Below are 23,482 nucleotides of genomic sequence, written 5' to 3' on the forward strand. Positions count from 1 at the left end.
AAATAGTTTTTTCCATTTCTTCCTAAAGAAATTCTTTCACAAACCAATTTAAAAGAGAGACCATTTTGGTTTACTCTCTAAAAAAAACCCTATTCAAAAGTTTCCTCTCAGGTTTACCCTAAACCACAACAACAAACAAATCAACCCACAAGAATAAAAACAGCACAAATATACTTCAATTAACAGTACCAAAACCAATTATTCCTAACTCAATGAACCCATAATACCTCAGAACCACCAAAACAAACAGATCACCTATAAATACACACAAAACCAAAAGATCCATTTGGCTACAAACAATATCCCCTAAATTATCCAAAACTATAAAACATACACTGTAGTCAAGCATGCTAAATAAACAAATCCCATAAAACAATAATCTAATTATAAATATTAAGAAACCCTAAAAAATGAACTACATCACACTGACTCAAACCCACTAAAACAAACACAACACCATTGCCATGATTAAAGCCACCGCTAAATAAATAAAAACCTCCCCTATACCTCACACCACAGCCTATTACACCACTGTAAACCTTAGAAAACAAACTCTTGAAAAACACAATATCCCCCAAAAACAACTCAGTAACAAAACTCAGTTCAAAAATACTCTGATCATGTGAGCTATGAAACCGAACATGAAATAAATACACCACATATCCGTCATCACACCACCTACAAAGAGAATAAAGCTACACAATAAATCATTAAAAACCACCAAACAGAAAAAAAACCAGCCCTACCCAACCTGAATCCCTCCATACAACACACAAAACCCCAATAACACATTTCAGAAGTCTCTCAAAAAAGCTACTTAAATTAGTTCTACCTCAAATACAAACAAACTCACATGAGGTTACCTTCACTCAAAACCCAAATTACTCACAATAAATAATACCAAAAAAAGACAGACAAAACACGACACACCACCTAAGAACCTCATATTGAAAAGAAGCCACATAGAAGGGCCACTATTAATTAAAATTTCAGCTGAAAAGAAAATCTCGCCACTTTAAACACGGATAACAACAGAAAAAAGGAGTTTCTTCCATCAATTTGAACTCCTTTTGTCTCCATAACTCTTTTTTCTTCTGGGAGCACCGGGGAGGGATTGGTGAGACGAGGCTGAAAAGGAAAAAAGTCCCCCCAATAAACCCGCACTGGGTTATTTACCTGTTTGGCACAAAGGTTTGTCCCTCGGCGCTTCCCGAGGAAATGCTCCAAATCCAAATGCTCTTGTAGTCTCTCCATGAATCACACCCAGAACCTCAGGATAAACTCCTCACTCCTCACAGCTCGATACTCAGCTGAGCTGAGGCTCCCCTTTTAAACAGCTCCCGGCTGGAACCGCCCCATCGTTATCCATCACAGCCCCACCTGTGCCTGCTCTGTCCCCCCTCACTGTTCCCAGCTCACACCTGGGGCTCCTCTCTCCCCTCCCCATCCTGTGGCATCTCTCACCTGCAGCTGCTGCCACTCCGAGGCTGAGGGCAGAGGGGACTTGCTGTTCATTCCCGGGACGGTTCATTGTCTGCACCTGACACGATGGGGCACCGGGCTTCCCTTGCTGTGGATAAGGACCCCTCTTCTCCTGCAGGTGCCCGAGGCTGGAACTGGGATTCCACCCCCGAAAGTCCGTATGCATGAGGTTCATAATTCCCAAGGAAATTCCCCAGAAATCGTTACCCTTCATTTACAAACATTCCTTTGGAATCACTCTTAACTTGTCCTTCTGTGGAAGCATTTTAAACATTCATTGGAGAGTTCAGGAGCCGAGTTGGCTTGTTTATGACTTGGCTGACAAGCCCAGACAAAACCCAAACACCGAGAACCCCGGCCCTGCCCGGCCCCGCCCCCGCCCCGAGCCCGCCCAGCGCCCGCCCTGCCCGGGATGGGGGCGGGACCATCGCCCTCGGCCCCGCCCTTCTCCCTGGGCCGGCCCCGCCCCTCACAGCTCAGCCGAGCCGGGTCCGAGGGGAGAGGAGAGATCCTGGTATCATTTCAAAACGCATTGGGAAAAATAAAGATACCGATTACATGAAGCAGTCCAGTACGTGTTACAATGCTCTGAAATGCTCTGGGTGAAATCATCTGTTCCGCAGAAACTGTTTAAGCATATTAAGGTTTCACAGAGATGATTACAAAAAAAAGATATCTCACCCTTTGCAGCACCTCTTGCAAGACAGCTCGACTGTCAAGAGTTAATGGGTCCTCACGAATAAGAACTTGCTTTTCCAGGGTTCCTAGAATACAGCCCAGATGCCACAGTTTAGATCCTGAAACGAAAAATCCAAATACAGCACTCCTTCAGAACCCTGAGGGACAGCCACGGATTCTGGGGCTACAGGAAACAGTGAAAAATTGCACCAAGAACGGTGCAGTGCTGGCTGGGAGAAGCAGCATTACTTTGTCCGATAAAATGCCATTATGCAGCCAGATTAGTGCTTTAGAGAATTTTACTGCCATGGGGAAAAAAACAGGGAAAAAAAAAATTGAACCAAAAATAGTGCATTGAAACAAGCAAAATAGTGAAAAGATGCAATAAATATGAAAAACATAGTTACTTCTAATAAAAGCAAAAAATAACAAAAAATGCAAAAAACGCGGTTTTATTTCTGATCCTTTAAACGCTGCTTTAAATCCAGAAACTACACAAGCGCTTCTCGCCGGGCCCCTGCTAGCTACAGCCGGTCCTCCTGCGCCGCACCAGGCCTCCGGCCGCCCTGGGTACGGCTGGCGCCACTGCCCCAGGACACCGGCGGCCCCCAGACACTGGCGCAGGCGGACGCGGGAGTCGCGTCCGTGCTCACCCTCGCTCCCCGGGCCGGCAGCTGCGGACATCCCGTCCCGGCGCAGCGGCGCTCCGACCGATCGACCAACCGCGCAGCTCCAAACGCCGCTCCCCGTCCCCTCAGGGCGCTACTTATGCCCCAGGGCCGGCCAGCTCAGCCAATCACAAGCGGATGCAGCGCCGGCCCCGACAATCCCTGTTGAGGAAGCGCCGGCCAGGTCAGCCCAACCAATCACAAGCGGAGGCAGCGCCGGCCCCGCCAATCCCAGCTCGGCTCCGCGAGCCCCCCCCCGCTTTCCCCTCACGGCCCCGCTCCCGCCAGGGCGGTCGCGATCGGGACCGGGAGCGCTGCGGGCGGCAGGAGCCGCTCCTGCTCCGCCCGCAGCCGGCGCTGCGCCGGCGTCCTGCCGGGGCTCCGGGCACGAGAGGACGGCGACGGCGATTTCCTGGCGCCGGCAGGGCCGGGCCGGGCCGCGGGGAACCCCCGTGCCGGCCCCGGGACCCCCCAAATCCTGCCGCTCCCCGTGGTGCCGGGGAATCTGTTTCCAGCATAGGCAGAAAAATCTTTACGAGAAACCTCAAAACTCGGGGACACGGGGTCTGACGGGAGAGCGGAGATTCTGGTATAATTTCAAAACGCATTGCGAAAAATAAATCTATGGAACAGCTCATTTCCTCTCTATGGAAACCTCAGAAGTAAAAGCTGCTCGGCTAATTCCATAAAGCATTCCAAAATCAGGGTCCTGGGGAGCGACGTTCGGGGCAACTCGGCTGGCTTCGGCTCTTCGGGGAAACTCGGCGCTTTCCCTCTGCCGTCGGCTCTTCTCGGCTGTTCGGCAACACTCGGTCGTTCTCGTCACCCCCTCGGGCTCTTTTCGGTTGCGAGAAGCATTACGTCACTTTCGCCCCTCCCTGCCGCCATCTTAGTTGTGGCTGAAGCCAATTCTGGTCGAGACGCCATCTTGGTTGTGGCACGCTTAAGGCCCCCGCCGGTGTTTAACATAGACGCCTGACTAAATCCACTAACCTTAACCCGGCTGCTGCGCGGCTGAACCCACAGCACGTGTCCCTACATGTGGAGAAAGCACAGAAAATTTCCCCCGGGCGGCGCCGTGGTCGGGATTTTGTGCAGGCAGTCAACTAGACACACATAGGGTCCTCTCATTTTCCCGCCCTTTTCGCCGCCATCTTTAGAAGGTCAAGCGCCCCGAGCCGCGCCGCCATCTTGGTTGTGGCATCCCCCCCAAATGTCCCCCTCGGCTGCTCGCACAGGCCCCTGACCACATCGCCTGCCCGAACACTGCCGTGGCGCCGCTCAGCCCCCATCCCGTGTCCGCGCACCTGCGTACGCCGCGGAAAAATCGCTCCCGGGCGTCTCCGTGGTCCAGGTCGCGCGCAGGGAGCCGGCTGCCACGCGCCCGGGGTCCTCTCATTTTTTCCCACCTTTTTGGCCGTGAACGTTCGGCGCTCGGGCGGCAGCACTGCCCGTGAGCTCACAGCTCGGGGCTGCTGCGGGCCCGCGGGGACGGGCACGGCGGAGCGTTGCAGTATCGCTTTTTATCCACAGGATGGCAGCATTGCCTTACAGATCACAGCCCGGGGCTGCTACACGCCTCGGGTGGGGAGAGCTGCAGTACCGCTCTGTGTCCACACGGTGGCAGCGCCGCCGTAGGGAGCGGAGACAGAAAAGAACGTGGCCAAAATTCCCCTTCCAAACATCCCCGAAAATAAAGGCCCCAAAAGACCCCCAACCAAAACAACTACGAGAACCCCGCCATCAACCAAGCCAAAACCAAAAAAGCCTTCATTTTAGGCTACACTTCAATATTTCTTCTATTTATTATTTTGATATTTCTATTAATCATTACAATTTATCTATGATATGTACATTATAGTAGGTATATTTTACATATTATAATATAGGAAACATGTAAAAATATAGAGTGGATTTATTGATATTACTTTTCATATTTTATAGTTCTCCTTTTCTTGCTTATATATATGTATTTATTTTTTTGTGTGTGTTTTCTTCTTGATATTTTAAACATATATATTCATTAACCTAACAGATCAGAACCACAGTTAATTAGAATTGAATGACCCTGGTTTTCTAAGGGGTAAATATTTAATCTTTATTAAAATATTATGGGCACATTTTCTCTTTCTGCGTGCTTTGTGGGGGGGGGGGGTTGTTTGTGGGGGGGGTTGTTTTTTTGTTTGTTTGTTTGTTTGTTTGTTTTCTGAATTTTGGATTTCTTGGCTAATAAACAAGGGGGTTCGGAGAGTTACAAAATAAAATGTCCGCACAGTTTTATCGCTGCCTCTGAAATACACCTCGGCATTGAGTCACTGCTGGCAATACTGTGCACGGGGAGAAGGAGACCTGTTTAGGGTTTGAAAGGAAAAGAAAGGCACCACGGTGTTCACAGCCTTCTCCGTTCAGGTTTTTTAATTCAGCAGAAAATACAGAGGAGTTTTGCTAACTGCGCTCTTGATTATATCCAGACGTCCAGCGGAGAGGGAGGTCATTTCTCAACTCCTTCCTTGCCCACAGCCAACTTTCCACGTGCTCAGGGGAAAAAAGGAGTAGGATAAAAAAAAAAACGGAATAAAGAAAACATGAAAAAAAAATTAATATAAAACAAATAAAATAAAAGTTGAAAAAAAAAACCTCAAAAGAGTAAAAAAGAAATAAAATTTAAAATAAATTAAAAATATAATAAATTGTTTAAAATAAAAAATATCACGAAAGTAAAATCTAAAATATCCATAAATTGAAAAATGAAAAAATTAAGAGTAATTAGGATTTTAAATAGTAATAAAGAAAAATAAAAACTAAAAAGTAAATAACAGAACAAAAATATAAAAATAAAAGAAATAAACCCAAATCATTTTAAAAATACAAAACAAAAAAAACCCCCATGAAAACATTAACCACAATACAATATTTAACATAAAAAATACAAAAATCAAAAAGTAAAAAGGAAAATAATAATTAAAATAAAATATGAAACTAAATAAACACAGCTTTCCCCTTTATGCCACTGACTACCACAGCTCTGGGAGCATCCTGGATTATGCAGGGATAGGGAAAACAAACCCAGTGCCTCCCAGAAAATAAGGTTTTCTAGACAAATCCCAGTTTTGCTTGGAAACGAATTCTGTTTTATCGGGAAGTTCACTTTGGATGAACATCCACATGTGCCAAGGCAGGAAAGAACCACCCCCTTGTGTCCAAGGGACAGCAACTAGGCCGGGATTTAAGTTTTAATGGAACTTATATAATAAAAAACGCACCAAATTGAACTTCACAAAGAGACGAATCACGGCAATTAAACACTTAACGAGTTTTCCTGGGAATTCCCAGAATTCTGTGGATATGGCGCTGAACAATTCCGGATTTACCAACATTAATTGGGTAAATTTCCTTGGAAATGTCCCCTAAGAAGTAGCAAAATTCCAACTTGGATGGAAAATAGGAAAAAATAAATGCTGACTTACTAAAATCAGAGAGAGGCTAAACATCAAATAAAAGGAAGGAATAATATCTAACTCCCAGCTTGCCTGCAAAACAAGCCCGGAAATTTCTAACGCTGAAAACTTTTGGAACGGTCAGGAAGTCGGTGGAAGCCCATGGAATGAGGATTTCAAATCTGCTTCCTCTGCTCTGATTTTCAAGGGAAGAGGGAGTTAAACATGCCTGTTTACTCCTATTCGAAAAAGGATCTCTCATTTATGGGAGTAACAATCCAAAGGAACTCCAATCTTACTTGGATTTGACAGCTGAAACTCTCAGCAGAGTTGCGAAGTTTCAGCGGAACAAAAGAGCCACAATTCCTGGAAAAACAAAATGCAACTCAGCAAAAGACAGCAATTCCATTGACAAATGCATGGAGGAGGAGGAGGAGGAGGATGACACCAGGAACACAAACCAGCTGAAAGCAACGATTTATTGGAAAGGGCAGGAAATCAAATGGACAGTCTCTGGTCATGCTCAGGCATTTCTCCAGGAGTCAGAGAGAAAAGTGGGAACCCTGCACTGGGATAAGGCCTTCCTGTGGCTTCACTTCCTACTGGCTCTCTCCTTTTTTGCCAACTACCTGCAAGAGGAAAAACAGCAGGAATAAAGTTTCAAACAGGAGGTCCTTGGTTCAGGCAGACTGAAGTGCAGCTCCCAGGGAGCGAGTCCAGGCTGGGCCCAGGGGAGCTCCGGGAATCTGGGATTGCCCGTGGAATTAAAGGGCTGGAAAAGCAGGACCCACCTGCTGGGTTTAGTGCTGGGACACAGCAAGGCCTCGGCTCAGGGGCAGCAGTTAGAGCCGGGACCGCAGGAGAACGCCCCAAAGCCGGGTTAAACATCCTGCGTGACATGCAGCACGCTCCAGGAGAAACTCGGGTGGGAGAAGCCCCCGGATGCTCCACGTTCCTTGCCTTTAGCTGCTTTGCCTCCCTCAGAATGCTGACCTCGCCGTGCAGCTCCTACAAAATAGGAGAATCTATGGGAATCATCCACTGGTGGATCTCTAGTTATTAAGAAACAAAATGTGTCCAAGCTCTACTGCAAAGCAGCAGCTCCGAGGAGACACAGGGATTTATTCCAGAGGGGACACAAGTACTTCACAGCTTTTAATACATAAATGAATAGGAGCAGAAATTTTGCGTTTATTTTAGGTCTGATGATGTCCACAGTTGCACAAGCATGGAGGGGCCGTAATCACATTCCTATGTTATTTAGGATATTTTGAATGGCAATATATAACAAACCAATATGTCTCATAATCTGCTATTCAAAGGAAACTAATCATAAGCCGATAACGTGCAGTTTGGGGTCTATCTGTAATTTACCACACTTTTGGTTAAATTACAGCTCCTGACTGTAAATCCCCTGAGAAATCACAATTTTAATCAATTACACCTCAAAATAAAAGAATTGTGATACATAATGGCATTAAAAATTATATTCTTGCATATATAACGCAGACCTTTATCAAATACGAAAAGGTATAGAAAATCTATTTGGTAATTGCTTTGATGTCTCCTGTGAATACAGCAAATTACAAGACCCTCCTGTCGCTACAATAAGATTTGAATGTATCCACTTTCTGGAGTGTATATTGGACAAGAACAAATATTTGCAAAGGTCCGGTTTCACTTCGAACTTCTTCCAAGCAGTTGTCTCCTGTCTGATGCAGATATTTTAGTATTTTGTTGATGGATTATGATATGGATTAAGACAACAGCACACTTCTTGGTCTTTTCAGCTACGTACTGAAAAATTACCTACACAAGAAATGAAAAGCCTTACCCGAATGAATTTACCTCTCGGACAGAAGTTACAGCAATCATCTGCCTGCCTTTGACGACAGTAGCTTCTCTCTGAGAACTTCTGCCCAGTGTTGAAATGTTTCTGGTAGATCTTCAAGCATTCCCCATCTGAGGCTTTTCTCCTCCACAGAAATCCTGCAGAAAGGAAAGCTAAACCAGAAAAGTTGTTTGTAAGAGATTCAAACAAGTCACACCTAGATATATAACAGCAGGAGAAGGAAGCAAAAGTTTTGGGTGGGTGGTCTGACAAATATTGAAAAGAAACAAATTGTTTTTCTAACACAGTAGGCCCATGAAAGCAGAACTGGCTGAAGGACCCAGGGGTTTCTTACCAAGGCACAGCAAGGTGGTACTACCTGCCTAGAGAAAATTCATAATAATCCCCTAAAAATTACAGAAAAACAACATTTTCTTTAAAATAAAAATACAACCACACCATTAAATTATCACATTGGCAATATTCACAGGTTTTCAAGTATTACACTCGAGTTGACTTAATACATTTTTCGGAGCATGCACAAATAAATATTCAGAATTCCCAAGTACCTTTCCCTGCCTTGGCAGATTCTCCTCAGAAGCAGCCAGGACTTGGAGATACTGTAATTGCTAAGACACTTAAAAAAAAAAAAAATTTGAATTCCAGCCTTTGAGATCACTTTATCTGGCAGGAGGGCAGTAGGATTCCTATTTGCTCAAACAGGATTCAGCCCTTCCTGCTGAGATGCCCCCAGAAAGCTGGCTCAGAATCACCAGTGAAGGTCAGAGCTGTTGGTGAAGCTGTTTTCCACTGTGTTATCTGATTGCTTCAACATCATTTCCCCGTATTCACCAATTTCCCTCTTGTGCATGAAATCAATGCATCAATTTACTTCCTGACTCCCAAAGCTCATTCTGCTTTTCATTTAAAGAAAAAGAGAGTGAAAATCAATCCAAAATGGTTCCGCAGCTGCTGAATTATTCTCTGCCTCGTGTCTTTACCGATGCTGAGGGGCACCATCATGCAGCTGCTTCTAGGAACTGGACTTCACCTCACCGAGTGGGTGGCGAGGGAGGCTCCGTCCGTCCCTGGATACGAACGCTGCGGGAAAAGGAAAGACCTCAGCGGCCCGGCCCCGGCCGAGCCCGGCAGCCCCCCCGGCCCTTCCTGCCCCGCTCCCCCTCAGAGGAGAGGAGCTGCGCGCCCCGGCCCACGGTCCCCTCCCTACCTGCAGCCGGGCTCGGCGGGCTCGGGCCGGGCTCGCCTCGGTTCGGCTCCACCCGGCGCGGTTCGGCCGCGCTCGGCCAAGCGGCGCTCGGCTCCGCTCGCTCCGCAGCCCCGGCCGCAGGCGAGGGGCTCGGTGTGTGCGGCGGGAGCGGCGGGCGCGGAGCGGAGCGGGGCCGGCGGGCGGGGCCGGCGGGCGCCGGAGCCGTCCGGAGGCCTCTCGGGCGGGCGCGACCCCGGGAGGGCGGCGGCATCTCGCCTCCGGCGGGCCGCACGACGGGCCGGTGTCCGCGGCGCCGCCCGGCCGGGCTCCAGCGGGCCCGGGCTCTCCGCCTCAGCCGGGGGCACCGGGGACGGGCGGCGGCCGGCCGTGAGGAGCGAGGTGCTTTTGTCCCTCCCACACATCTCCAGCCTTCAGCTTGGGAGCTCTGGGCCCCTCCCTCATACACCGATTCTCCAATTGGTGGAGAGCCGCCGCAGTGACTGCTGCGCTGGCCTGAAGCTTGAGATCCCGCAGTCGCTGCTGCTGCTGCTGCTGCTGCTTCAGCCTTGCCGCGTGCACCGTGCAGCCCCATCTCCTCCTCCTCCTCCTCTTTCTCCCGATCCTCCTCCCTGGGATGTGGGCAGACCCAGAGGGTAAGTGGGAGCCCTGGCTCACCTCAACCGTTCTCATCCCCCGCCCTGTCACAGGACCCCACAAGTTCACTCAGGGGAGGCACGGCCAGGCCACTGGGCCGTATGGGGGAGCAGATAATTCCCAGCATCAGAGGGTGACCTCCCACCATGCACCAGCCAAGCATGCTTTGTCCCTGCCCACCCTCTCTCTTCCTGCCTCCAGCTCAGGACTTCTGTCCCACCAGCTCCAACACAGAGCCTTGGGCACACGGGTAGAAGAAACAAGAGTGGTGCCAAAAGAGGCCTTGAGGCTTGAGTTTGCCTGCAAGATGTCCTCCCCCTGCAGGGAGCCCATGGGTGCCAGGCAAATCTGAGATCCACAGGGTGCTGAGGGCCCCTTAGAGCAGCCCCTAATTTATTAGGGAGCTGCATCTGCTAAACGGTGTTTCAGGCACTGCTGTCACACAGAGATTTTTACCACAAGCCCGTGAGACTTTATGCTTCCAGGGCAGGCAGCATCAGCCACAGAAAGGCAGGATTGATCTCTGGGCTGGGCTGGTGTTCTGGCCCTATCAGGGAGCCCCAAGCCTGGACAAAAATGCTCTTTCCTATCAAGCATCCTCTATCCTGCGTACCATGTCCAGGTCTTTGGCAGACACAGGTCCTGGCACAGGTGCTTCTCCTGGGGGGAACCATCACCCCAAATAAGCAGCAAGGGTGCTGTTCTCGCAGTCAGACAGCAGCTCTAGCTGGGAGGGAGGGGATAAAATGGCTAAAATCTGCAGCAGACAACCATTGTTGAAAGTAAAACAGAGAATCAAAAAGAGCGTGAAGTCAAACAAGAAAGCAACTCGGAGGAGGGTGAAGAGCATAGAATCATAGAAGCACAGAATGATTTTGGGGTGAAAAGGACCTTTAAAGGCCATTCAGTCCAAGCCCTCTGCCATGGGCAGGGACACCTTCCCTGCTGAGAGCTCCAAAAAACCTGGCCTTGAACGTTTCCAGGGATGGGGCTCCACCATACGTTTGGGTAACATATGGCAGTGTTTATCTATCCCTCACACAGAAGATTAATTTCTTACTATCTGATCTGAATCCCATGTTCCCCTGCCAGCACCTCCATTTGCCATTTCCCCTTTAGCACCTCCAGTCATCTCCTTCCTGCACCCTTTCCTGTCTCCATCCTCCCTCCTAGCAGAGTTGCAGGTTATCCAGTAGCTCCTGAGTGGCCTCTTTGCCAACATTGGGTCTGCTGAGGTGTCATGCGTGGCACTCGTAGGGGACATATGCATCTTACCAGTGCATCCTGCCCACTGGAGCATCTGCTTCCACTGGCCCCGGGCCAGCCAGGCTGCAGCTGAAGGTGATGGGGAAAAGATCACGTCCCAGTACAAAATCGGTTTGTGCAATATCATCCAATTTGTGCACGCCACAGTTCAGCAGACAGAAGAGCAGTGTGAGTAGAGGAAGGAGCCCTGCCAGAGCCCTCCTCCTCAGCAGGATGGCATCTGATGTCTCATCGGGTGTAAGAGCTCCTGAAACCCTGCAGCTGCTGGGGCATATGACTAGCAGGGTTGGGCAGGGCAGCAGACCAAAAATGCCCCTCAGAGCTCCTGCCATGTGGCACAAGGAACCCCTCTGCGTGTCAGAAAGCTGCCACCAAATTTCCTGGAACTGCAGGATTGACACAGCCAGAATCACGAAAGAGAAAACTGAGGGCAAATCTTTTGGAGGACAGAATTCTTTTTAAAGAAGCACCGCACACCAGTATCTACTCTATTCTTAAGAGGCTTCTGTAGGCTTGCAGGGTGTCTGGGGTCTCCTGAAGCATGGCGTGACCCCCTGCTGGCCATTGCACCCTGCTTTCCACTCCATCCCTGTATGTGCCATCAGCCAGACCCCAGTTCATGCCATCCATGTCCCACACACTCAGGGGACCTCTCCACTGGCTTTTCCCTTGACAGAGCCATTGCTGGTGCAGTTCTGTGCAGGTTCTGTGCTGCAGCCCAATACAAGGCAGGGCTTCCTGAATGTCAGCTGGGGTGGCAGAGACCTCGCTGATTTTGAGGTAGATAGACAGCACTGGGGGTCATGGCAGCCATCACAGGTGGCAGAGCTGATCAGCAAGAGCCTCAAGAAGCAGAGGTCAGAGTGCTCATGGAGCACTTTGTCTCCATGTGGATATGCAGAGCAACTTCCTCAGGCTGAAGAGGTATGGGATGGCAATTTTGGAGAGACAAGGTGAGCCCACCGTGACCCTGCAAGAGCTACCCCCACGCTGGGGCCCAGCCCTGCCCCACAGAACTTGCCCCACGCTATTGCTCTCATTCCCCAGAGCTGCCTGTGGCCACGGTCTTTGCGCACAGCCCCAGGCTAGAGCGGCTGCTGCCTGTTTGCCACGCCAGCGGCTTCCACCCCAATCCCATCAGCGTGGCCTGGCTGCGGGACGGCCAAGAGGTGCCTCCGGGCCCGGCGTTTAACAGCAGCCCCATCCTGCCCAAGGCTGACCTCACCCACCAGCTCTGCAGTGTCCTGGCCATGGCCCCCCGTGCTGGGCACAGCTGTGTCAGCCGTGTGAGCCACCAGAGCCTGGGCGCCCGCAGCCTTCTCATCCCGTGGGGTAGGTTCCATTCAGACATGGGGTGCAGGCTGCAGATGACAGCCACTGGCCCTGTGAGGGGCAGCACCTGATGGGCGCTGTCACTCTCACACAGTCGCCCTCTTCCCTCCCTGTCCCAGCAAAGCACAGCACATCCCCTACCATCAGCGTCACCATTGCGGTGCTGCTTCTTGTGGCCACAGCCTCTGCTTGGGTATTTTGGTGGCGGAAGCACAGGTGAGCTCTCCCTCCCATCACCTGCGGTAAGATTTATGGGCATGTAGGTCAGTGCAGGGGTTGCAGCAGCAGCTCTGTAGGGGTTAAGCCCCTGAGTGCCATCAGAGCTCACACATAGCCTTTGCAGGAAGGGTAATGAGGGTGCATGAGAGAGCCAAGAATTTATCATGTGAGGCCTGTTTGCCCACAGAGCAACAACTCTTCTACTCTCTCGTGGAGTCCCCGGAACCCCCATCCCCTCTCTAGATCACTGACCCCTGCCCTGCTCTTTGGACCACCCCCGTGCCCTTAGACCATTGGTTCCTGATCCCTATTTAGGCCCGTGCACAGCACATGGCCAGGTCTTTCTGTCCCTGAACCCTCTGGTGTGCTGGAACAAACCTTGCTGGAATTTATCATAACAACAGTCCCTTCTTGCCTCTCTTTGCTGAGCCTAGCCACGGCATGTGTGATGTGAGTCTGACTGCTTAGCCCGAATCCTCCGCGAGTGGCTTTTCCACAGGAGATGTTTATGGGGCTCTAGGTAGCAGCTCCACCATGCAAAAAGCACACTGCTAGAGATCTTTGTCTCGGCTCCAGCTCTGCAACAATTCAGCTGATTTGAATATCATCACTAAGTCCACTCCAGAGTCAATATCCCAGCCGCACCGTCCTTTTCAGCTGCAGCCCTAGAGTCCCCATCCCTGCCCCACAGTCACTATGCCAGCCCTTTCATCATTTCACCATGCACCTCTCAGTTCCTTTCTCAGCTCTGCGGTTTCTTTCCATTACCACTCACAATTGCAGCCCCACAGTGATTTCAGCAGCAGCCCTACAGTGGCTATCACAGGCCCAGACAATATCTGTGCAAGCCTGGGATTTCTGGTGCAATCTTCCATTCCCCTTTTCAGGTCTAGTGATCCTGTTCCATTTTCAGTCACAATAGGCAGTGCAAACATCAATATCACAGGCCTACAGAGATTTCAGCACACAAATCCTACAGTCTTTACACCCGTCCTATAGTTCCTATGCCATTAACAATGTCTATCCCACCCTCTGGTGATTTCAAGTGGAGTTCTAGAAAGCCCTTCCCAGCCCCAGTGGTTATAGCTCTTAACCCACAAGCTTTATTTCACGGCCAGCTGGGTTCTTCTTCATCCAGCCCTACGTGTGTGTTTCTCCACCTCCGCAGCCTGAATCTTGTCCTGCTTTAAATAGGCAGGATCTTCATCTTGGCACCAGCCCGGTAACAATTCAGCTCTGAGCCCTACAGTGTCTATGCTCACCCTGCAGTCAATATCCCAGCCCCACTGTGATTTCAGCCCCAGCCCTTTAGTGCCACACCCAGAGCCAGGCAATATCCCAGCAGCGCCAGCTTCTAAGGAGCCATCTTAGAGCAATCCCTTTTCATCTGTACACCCCTCTCCTCCCAATTTCAGCCTCAAGACCCAGCCCCAACATCAATATCACAGGCCTACAATGATTTCAGCACAGCAATGATACAGGCTCTATGTCAGCCCTGGAGTTTCTATGGCCTTGGCAGTCTCTATGCCACCGCTGCAGCGATTTCAGCTGGAGCCCTGCAGAGTCCCCTTCCCAGCCCCAGTGATTTCAGCTCTCGACCCGCAAGCTTTATTTCAAGTCCAGCACAGTTCTTCCAGCTCTGCGTGCGTTTTTCTGCCTGTCTCTGCCAGGTGTAGCTGCTGCAGGTTGAGACAACAGGGTCCTTTTTTTGTCTCTAGTTGTGCGGTTTCAGCTTTAGCTCTAGAAATGGTATTCCACCTCCATCCCATTAATCTTTATTCCATTACCAACCCCTGGGCACATGTCCCATTTCACAGTCGCTTCCCAGGTCTACATTCACTATCCCCTTTGAACAGTGACTGCAATTGCAGCACTGCAGTGCCCAGTGATTTCAGCTTCAGTCCCACAAGCTTTATTTCACTGCCAGCTCTTCTATTCCACTTCTGTCTCCACATCTTCCCAGCAGTGGCACAAAATGCTGCTTCTGGTTCTCAGAGTATGATTTTTTTATTTTTGCTCTAGCTCTGTGTTGTTTCAGCTCAGCTCCTGTTCCCATATTCAAGCCTCAACCTGCTAATCCTTACTGCAGCAACAGCTCTCCAGTCCCTACCCCAGCCCTTACAGCGATTTCAGCTCCAGCCCGCAGTTCCCGTCCCGGCTCCATATTCCCCAGAGCAGCCCCCCAGGGGTTTTACCCCAAAGCCTACCATCTTTGTGTCTCCTCCAGCTCTGCTGTCTCAGCTCCAGCTCCTCAGCTTCCCACTGCCTGCAGCTAAAACTGCTACTGCTTCTCACTGCAGCCCGGGGCTGTTGATAAGGCCACAAGTCAGTCATTGTCATCACTTCAATGTCTTTAGGAGTTGTATCACCCACCCTCCTGGGTTCTCAACCTTGGGGACACTTGAAGCCCGAAGGCCAACATGTATCTCCCCCCTTCCCCTGGGTCTCAGGCCAGCACTTGTCCGAAAGCCCTCCAGCTCCCCCAGGCAGCACCAGGGGCTGGAAAGAGCCACTGGGCCCCTGCTCCCTCATCCCAAAAGGTGTCCACGGGTTGGTTCTCGGGGCCTGGAGCCCTCCAAGCCCCCATAGCCTCAGCCTCTGCTGGGTACCACGGGGCAAGGGCTGGTAACCCCCCCTGGCATCTCCTGCAGGCCCTGAGCTGCAGCTCCATCCCCTTCTCCCGTGGGGAGAACCCTCCAGCCCCAGCATTTCCACTGTTCCACACTGTTTTGGGCCTGCCTCTAGTGCCAAGGGCTTTATTCCACATCCTGGGGCTTTCTGTCTCTACTGGGCTCACAACTGCTGTTTCAGCCCTAGCCCTACAACCTTTACTGAATTAACATCAGATATTTAGGAAAGAAAAAAAAAAACAAAAAAAAAACAAAAAAAAACAAAAAAAAAACAAAAAAAAAAAAAAAAAAAAAAAAAAAAACCAAAAAAAATCCACGAGCCAAAAATAGTGCATTGAAACAAGCAAAATAATGAAAAGATGCAATAAATATGAAAAACATAGTTACTTCTAATAAAAGCAAAATAAAATAAGAAAAAGTGCAAAAACTGCTGCTTTATTTCTGATCCTGTAAACACTGCTTTTAAATCCAGAAACTACACAAGCGCTTCTCGCCGGGCCCTGGTAGCCGCAGCCGGTCCTCCTGCGCCGCACCAGGCCCCGCACCAGGCCTCCGGCCTCCCTTGGTACGGCTGGCGCCACTGCCCCAGGACACCGGCGGCCCCCAGACACTGGCGCAGGCGGACGCGGGAGTCGCGTCCGTGCTCACCCTCGCTCCCCGGGCCGGCAGCTGCGGACATCCCGTCCCGGCGCAGCGGCGCTCCTGCCGATCGACCGCACAGCGCCAAACGCCGCTCCCCGTCCCGCCGCCGGACTGACGCCCCCGGCCCCTCAGGCTGCTATTTATGCCCCAGGGCCGGCCAGCTCAGCCAATCACAAGCGGATGCAGCGCCGGCCCCGACAATCCCTGTTGAGGAAGCGCCGGCCAGGTCAGCCCAACCAATCACAAGCGGAGGCAGCGCCGGCCCCGCCAATCCCAGCTCGGCCAGGCGAGCCCCCCCCGCTGTCCCCTCACGTCCCCGCTCCCGCCAGGGCCGCCGGATCGGGGCCGGGGGGTTCGGGGCCCGGGCTGAGGGCGCGGCGGCGTTGCGGTCGCGATCGGGACCGGGAGCGCTGCGGGCGGCAGGAGCCGCTCCTGCTCCGCCCGCAGCCGGCGCTGAGGCGGCGTCCTGCCGGGGCTCCGGGCACGAGAGGACGGCGGCGGCGATTTCCTGGTGCCGGCAGGGCTGTTGGGTGAGAGGATCTCAGTGTGAGACAAGTGACCATCTGAAACACACAAACAATAAGGGATGCTCAGAGTTGCACCAGAAACACCACTGCCCTGACGACACAAATATATGAATTGTAGAAAACACAAACAAATGTGCAGCAAAAAAAAGCCAACTCTTATTACTGCTAGTCCATTTTCCAAATATAATAAAAATAACCCCATCTCCATTCCCCTCAAAAAACTTCCAAAATATACACCCAAAACCCCCCCAACTTAAAGACCTGCCTCTAACCAAATAAGCATAAACCCCACATCTTTTAAACTATATAAATTCATTAACCTAATGCATCAAAACCACAGAATTTTTAATCCTTAGTAAACACCATATACACCGATCCATCACTATATACAAAAACAAATCCTATTTTCTATTAATAAAATAACAAAAAAGTCTCAACTTTTAACTACAAAAAAAACCATAAAAACACCTAATTAAAAATAAAATAATGTCATTATAAGTAAGCAAAAACTTCAAACAAACTTCCTCCAAAATAAGTATTTTAAATGCCAAAACCCCTCAAATATTTAAAATAACTACTTCAGAAATGCCTTCTGTACATTCCAGACTGATTTTGGGAGCAAAGCAAGGAAAGAAAAAGCACACAGCCCGTTTTAAGAAAACAGTGTTTACTCCTGTGCATTCCCTGTCCAGTGTGTTCAGCCCAAGCACAGACAGACTGCAGCACACAGATCTCCTTTGCTCTTTGTTAGTTTTAGCCAGCTAAAGCAAAGACTTCTTTTTCCCTTTTTCTTCTGACTGTTTAAACCTGCTGCAGACTGGAAAACCCAGAGAAGCACAACAATAAACAAATCAATCCACAAAAATAAAAACAGCAGAAATATACTCAAATTAACAGCACCAAAACCAGTTATTCCTGACTCAATAAACCCATAATTCCTCAAAACCATCAAAACAAACAGACCACCTATAAATACACACAAAACCAAAATATCCATTTGACTACAAACAATATCTCCTAAATTATCCAAAACTATAAAACATACACTCTAATCAAGCAGGCTAAATAAACAAACCCCTACAACACCACAAACAATAATGTCATCATAAATATTAAGAAACCCTAAAAAATGAACTACATCACACTCTCTCAAACCCACTAAAACAAACACTAGATGCTCACCACGATAAAAGCCACCACTAAATAAATAAAAACCTCCCCTATACCTCACACCACAGCCAATTACACCACTGTAAACCTTAGAAAACAAACCCTGGAAAAACACAATATCCCCCAAAAACAATTCAAAACCAAACTCAGTTCAAAAATACTCTGACCATGTGAACTATGAAACCAAACACGAAATAAATACACCACATGTCTCATCACACCGTCTACAAACAGAATAAAGCCACACAATAAATCATTAAAAACCACCAAACAGAAAAAACCCAGCTCTACCCAACCTGAATCCCTCCACACAACACACAAAACCCCAATAACACATTTCAGAAGTCTCTCAAGAAGAGCTACTTAGATTAATTCTACCTCAAATACAAACAAACCCACCCATAAAGTTATCCTCACTCAAAAACCTGATTATGTATAATAAATAATACTCCAAAAAGTCACGCAAAATACTACATATCCCCTAAGTACATAATATTGAATAAAAGCCACATAGAAACATCATTATTTATTAAAATTCCAGCTGAAAAGAAAATTCCTCCACTTCAGACACTGACAACAACAGAAGAGGAGTTTCTCCAATCAATTTGAACTCCTTTTGTCTCCATAACTCCTTTTTCTTCTGGGAGCACCGGGGAGGGATTGGTGAGACGAAGCTGAAAAGAAAAAAAACATTCCCCCAATAAACCCAAAGTGGCTTATCTGTTTAGCATAGAAGTTTGTCCCTTGTCGTCCCCCGAGGAAATGCTCCAAACCCAAATGCTCCTGCAGCCTCGTCATGAACCACGGCCAGAACTCAGGATAAATTCCTCATTCTTCACAGCTCGATATCGAATTGAGCTGATGCTCCCCTTTTAAACCGCCCCCGGCTGGAACCGGCCCCTCGTTATCCATCCCAGCTGCACCTGTGCCTGCTCTGTCCCCTCTACATTAATTCTAATTTACCGGTTTCTCTTCGCTGCCTTCCCCGGGAGCGCCCGGCACGGCTCCAGCGGCGACAGCGAGTGCTCCAGCTCCGGGCACAGCGCCAGCGTGTCCCGCCCGCCCGCCGGCCGGGGGATCGGCAGCGGCCCCGACACCGCCTTGAATGGCCCGCCGAGGAAGCGGCAGTGACGGCGGACACCGGCCGGGAGCGCCCCGGAACTGGCCCCGGCTCGTTCGGTTCGGCTGAGGGGGGCGACGTTCGGGGAAACTCGGCTGGGTTCGGCTGTTCGGCGATTTCCGTCAGCCGTCGGCTCTTCTCGGCTGTTCGGCAACACTCGGTCATTTTCGTCCCTCCCCGGCTCTGTTCGGTGACGCCGCGACTTACGTCACTTTCACCCCTCCCCGCCGCCATCTTGAAAAGGTCAGGCGCAGCGAACCGCGCCGCCATCTTGGTTGTGGCAAACTTAAGGACCCCATCAGTGTATACAACAGGCGCCTGACTAAAATGTCTACCCTGAACCCGCCCGCGGCGCGGCTGAACCCACAGTGCATGTCCCTACACCTGGAAACGCCGCAGAAAATTGTCCCCGGGCGGCGCCGTGGTGGGGATTTTTATGCAGGCACTAAGATAGACACACCACAGGTCCTCTCTGTTTCCCGCCCTTTTGGCCGCCATCTTTAGAAGGTCAAGCGCCGCGAGTCGCGCCGCCATCTTGGTTGTGGCATCCCCCCCAAATGTCCCCCTCGGCTGCTCGCACAGGCGCCTGACCACATCGCCTGCCCGAACACTGCCGTGGCGCCGCTCAGCCCCCATCCCGTGCCCGCGCACCTGCGTACGCCGCGGAAAAAATCGCTCCCGGGCGGCTCCGTGGCCTAGGTCGCGCGCAGGGAGCCGGCTGCCACGTGTCCGGGGGTCCTCGCATTTTTTCTCGCCTTTTTGGCCATGATCTTTCGGTCCTCGGGCGGCAAAACTGCCCGTGAGCTCACAGCCCGGGGCTGCTACGGCGGAGAACTGCAGTACCGCTTTTTATCCACGAGATGGCAGCATTGCCTTACAGTTCACAGCCCAGGGCTGCTACGGGCACGGGGGAGAGCTGCAGTACCGCTCTGTGTCCACACGATGGCAGCATTGCCTCACAGTTCAGAGCCCGGTGCCAGGGAGGGGGGGCTGCAGTACCGCTCTGTATCCACACGGTGGCAGCGCTGCCGCAGGGAGAGGAGGCAGAAAAGAACGTGGCCAAAATTCCCCTTCCAAACATCCCCGAAAATAAAGGCCCCAAAAGACCCCCAACCACAACAACTACGAGAACCCTGCCATCAACCAAGCCAAAACAAAAATAGCCTTAATTTTATGCTATATTTCCATATTTCTTCTATTTCTTATTAAGATATTTCTATTATCTCATGTATTTATCTAGTATAATTTATCTATTTATATAATCTACCTATTTATATTATTAAAATTTGTTACTATAATATATGGAACATGTAATAATAGTGTAACTAAAGATATTTTTCTTAGATGTTATAGTTGTCTTTTTGTTATGTATATATTTATTTTTTTGTATTTTTATTTTTTTTGGTAGCATTTATTTCTTGATATTTTAAACTATATGACTTCATTAACCTAACAGATCAAAACCAGAGTTAATTAGAATTGAAAGACTGGTTTTCTAAGGGGTAAACACTTAATCTTTATTAAAAAAAAAATACATTCTAATAAATAATATAAAAATAATTTAAAAATAATAATATAAAATGAAATAATTTTCTCTTTCTGCGTGCTTTTGGGGGGATTGTTTGTGGGGGCTTTGTTTTGGGGGTTTTTTTGTTTGCTTAGTTTTAGATTTCTTGGGTAATAAACAAGGAGGTTCAGAGAGTTATTAAATAAAATGTCTACTTAGTTTAATTGCTATCCCCTAACCCCTAACCCTAACACCTAACCTGCTACCCTGACCCTTGACCCCCTGACCCCCTGACCCCCTGACTCCTGACCCCTGGCCCCTGACCTTTGACCCCCGAACCTTGACCCCTGACCTATGGCCTCTTGACCTTTGACCTATGACCTTTGACTTTTGACCTTTGACCTATGACCTATGACCTATGACCTTTGACCCTTGACCTATGACCTTTGACCCTTGACCTATGACCTATGACCCTTGACCTTTGACCTTTGACCTATGACCCTTGACCTTTGACCTATGACCCTTGACCTTTGACCTATGACCTTTGACCTATGACCTTTGACCTCTGACCTATGACCTTTGACCTATGACCTATGACCCTTGACCTTTGACCTTTGACCTTTGACCTATGACCTATGACCCTTGACCTTTGACCTATGACCTATGACCTTTGACCTATGACCTTTGACCTTTGACCTATGACCTTTGACCTATGACCTTTGACCCTTGACCTATGACCTTTGACCTATGACCCTTGACCTTTGACCTATGACCCTTGACCTTTGACCTTTGACCCCTGACCTTTGACCTATGACCCCTGACCTTTGACCTTTGACCTATGACCTTTGACCTATGACCTTTGACCTCTGACCTTTGACCTATGACCCCTGACCTATGACCTTTGACCTATGACCTTTGACCTCTGACCTTTGACCCATGACCTCTGACCTTTGACCTTTGACCCTTGACCTTTGACCTATGACCCCTGACCCTTGACCTTTGACCTATGACCCATGACCTTTGACCTTTGACCCCTGACCTTTGACCTATGACCCCTGACCTTTGACCTTTGACCTATGACCTTTGACCTATGACCTTTGACCTCTGACCTTTGACCTATGACCCCTGACCTATGACCTTTGACCTATGACCTTTGACCTCTGACCTTTGACCCATGACCTATGACCTTTGACCCCCCTGACCTTTGACCTTTGACCTATGACCCCTGACCCTTGACCTTTGACCTATGACCCATGACCTTTGACCTTTGACCCCCTGACCTTTGACCTATGACCTATATCTCCTGACCTTTGACCTATGACCTTCGACCCCTGACATATGACCTTTGAACTATAACCCCTGAATTACAACCTTTAACCTATGACCCCCTGACCCCCGGCCTTTGACCCTGACCCCCTGACCTTTGACCGTAATGCATTCTGAACCCTAAAATCAACCCCACATGTAACCCTATATGTAAATGTAACCCTGCATAATTAATTGGGTGGTTTGAATATTTAATTAGATCACCAGCATAATTAATTGAGCGATTTGCATATGTGTAGGTAATTAATTAGGTTATTTGCATAGGGTGATTAATTATTCAACTGGCTAATTGGGTCATTAGTGGTCCAGGTGGGAGTGGGGGGTGTGGTGATTAAGCAGTCATCTATAATCAGCTGCTCCCAGCTGGAGGACTAATTAGGGGGGCATACAGTATGTATACCCTGTGTATAGGGGGGGCTATAGGGTGTATATATATAAATTAAAAAGAATAAAAATAATAAGTCTGGTGCAGTGGTAGGAATTTTCATGCGGCCAGGGACCAAATATTTTTATTTATTTAAAGTTTTTTTTAATATTTGTTCCTTGGCCGCATGAAAATTCCTACCACTGCACCAGAGTTAGAAATAAAGTTAAACTTTATTTCTAACTTTAAATTACAAAGAAAGAGAAAGAGAGAAACAGAGAAAAAACAGAGAGAGAGAGCGAAACAGACAGAGAAACAAAGCAAAAAAGAGTCAGAGCAACAGAGAAACACAGTGAGTTAGAGCGAAAGAGAGACTTGGAGAGAAACAGAGTTGTTAGAGTGGAAGTAAAAGAGAAACAGCATTAGAGCGAAACTGAGACAGAGTGAGCGTGAGAGAAACAGAGAAACAGACAGAGACTGAAAGAGAAACAGAGTTACACTGAAATAGAGTTACAGCGAAACACAGGGAAAGAGAAACAGAGCTAGAGAGAAACACAGAATGAAAGCAAAAGAGAAACAGCTAGAAATAGAACAACAGAGGAAAATAAAGAGTTAAGAGAGACAGAAGCAGAGTGAGAGAGAAAAGGAAATAGCATGAAGATATAGAGAGGAAAATAAATAGACTTACCTGGAAGTAGGGAAATAGAGTGAAGGAAAGCAAGAAATAGAGCGAGAGAAAATGACTCAATGACACCAAATAAAGACAGGAGCCAAAGGGGGGCAGAGGGGGCGGGAGGGAATCTTAATTAAGGTGGATTCAACTACTATTGAATGACCATTTTTATTTACACTTCAGCAAAACACATGGAAACAACATATACAAATGCAAGTACAGATACAACCCATAGACACGCTGATAAAAGTACAGCTTCGTACACAGCAATACATGGAAACACGGCAGCAAATGCAAATACGGAACAATACAGGGAACCGCAAGCCAAATACACATTGAGACAATAGAACAGTTTTTCTGCTTCTGAAACATCCATTATATCTCATTTTATTGGTACAGGAAATGCAAAACAAAAGCAGCACATGTAAAATAGAACAGTCATCCACCACACGCACCTCCTTCAGCTTGCACACAAACCCACCCTCACTCTCACCTCAAAGCACCTCCCAACAACCCCCAATCATCAACACACACTCGCAGCACTCCTCGGGAACGTGGTTCCCGGGAGCCTCAACACAAACCGGCCTGCCTGACGAAAACCCCGGTCCCTAGGCCGTCAGCACCCAAACTTTGGCGATGAACATCGCCTCGCAGACCGGCCGGGACCGAGGAAAAAAAACCCAGCCGGGGGGGGAAAATTAAAAAAACCCCCCCAGCTGGGGATTTTTTATTCTAAATTTAAAATGTGT

At 49.0% G+C, this 23,482-nt stretch overlaps 1 pseudogene across 1 annotated transcript; it reads left to right on the forward strand.

The window, feature by feature from the left end:
- The first annotated feature begins 11,197 nt into the window (after positions 1 to 11,197).
- Positions 11,198 to 12,815, forward strand: LOC310913415 (T-cell surface glycoprotein CD1a-like; annotated as a pseudogene). The gene is made up of 4 exons: positions 11,198 to 11,210; positions 11,900 to 12,176; positions 12,271 to 12,555; positions 12,675 to 12,815. The product of its transcript is annotated as a T-cell surface glycoprotein CD1a-like (transcript).
- The last annotated feature ends 10,667 nt before the right edge of the window (positions 12,816 to 23,482 follow it).

This window comes from Zosterops lateralis (genome assembly GCF_965231275.1).
Source record: "Zosterops lateralis genome assembly, chromosome: 10".
Classification (NCBI taxonomy): domain Eukaryota; kingdom Metazoa; phylum Chordata; class Aves; order Passeriformes; family Zosteropidae; genus Zosterops; species Zosterops lateralis.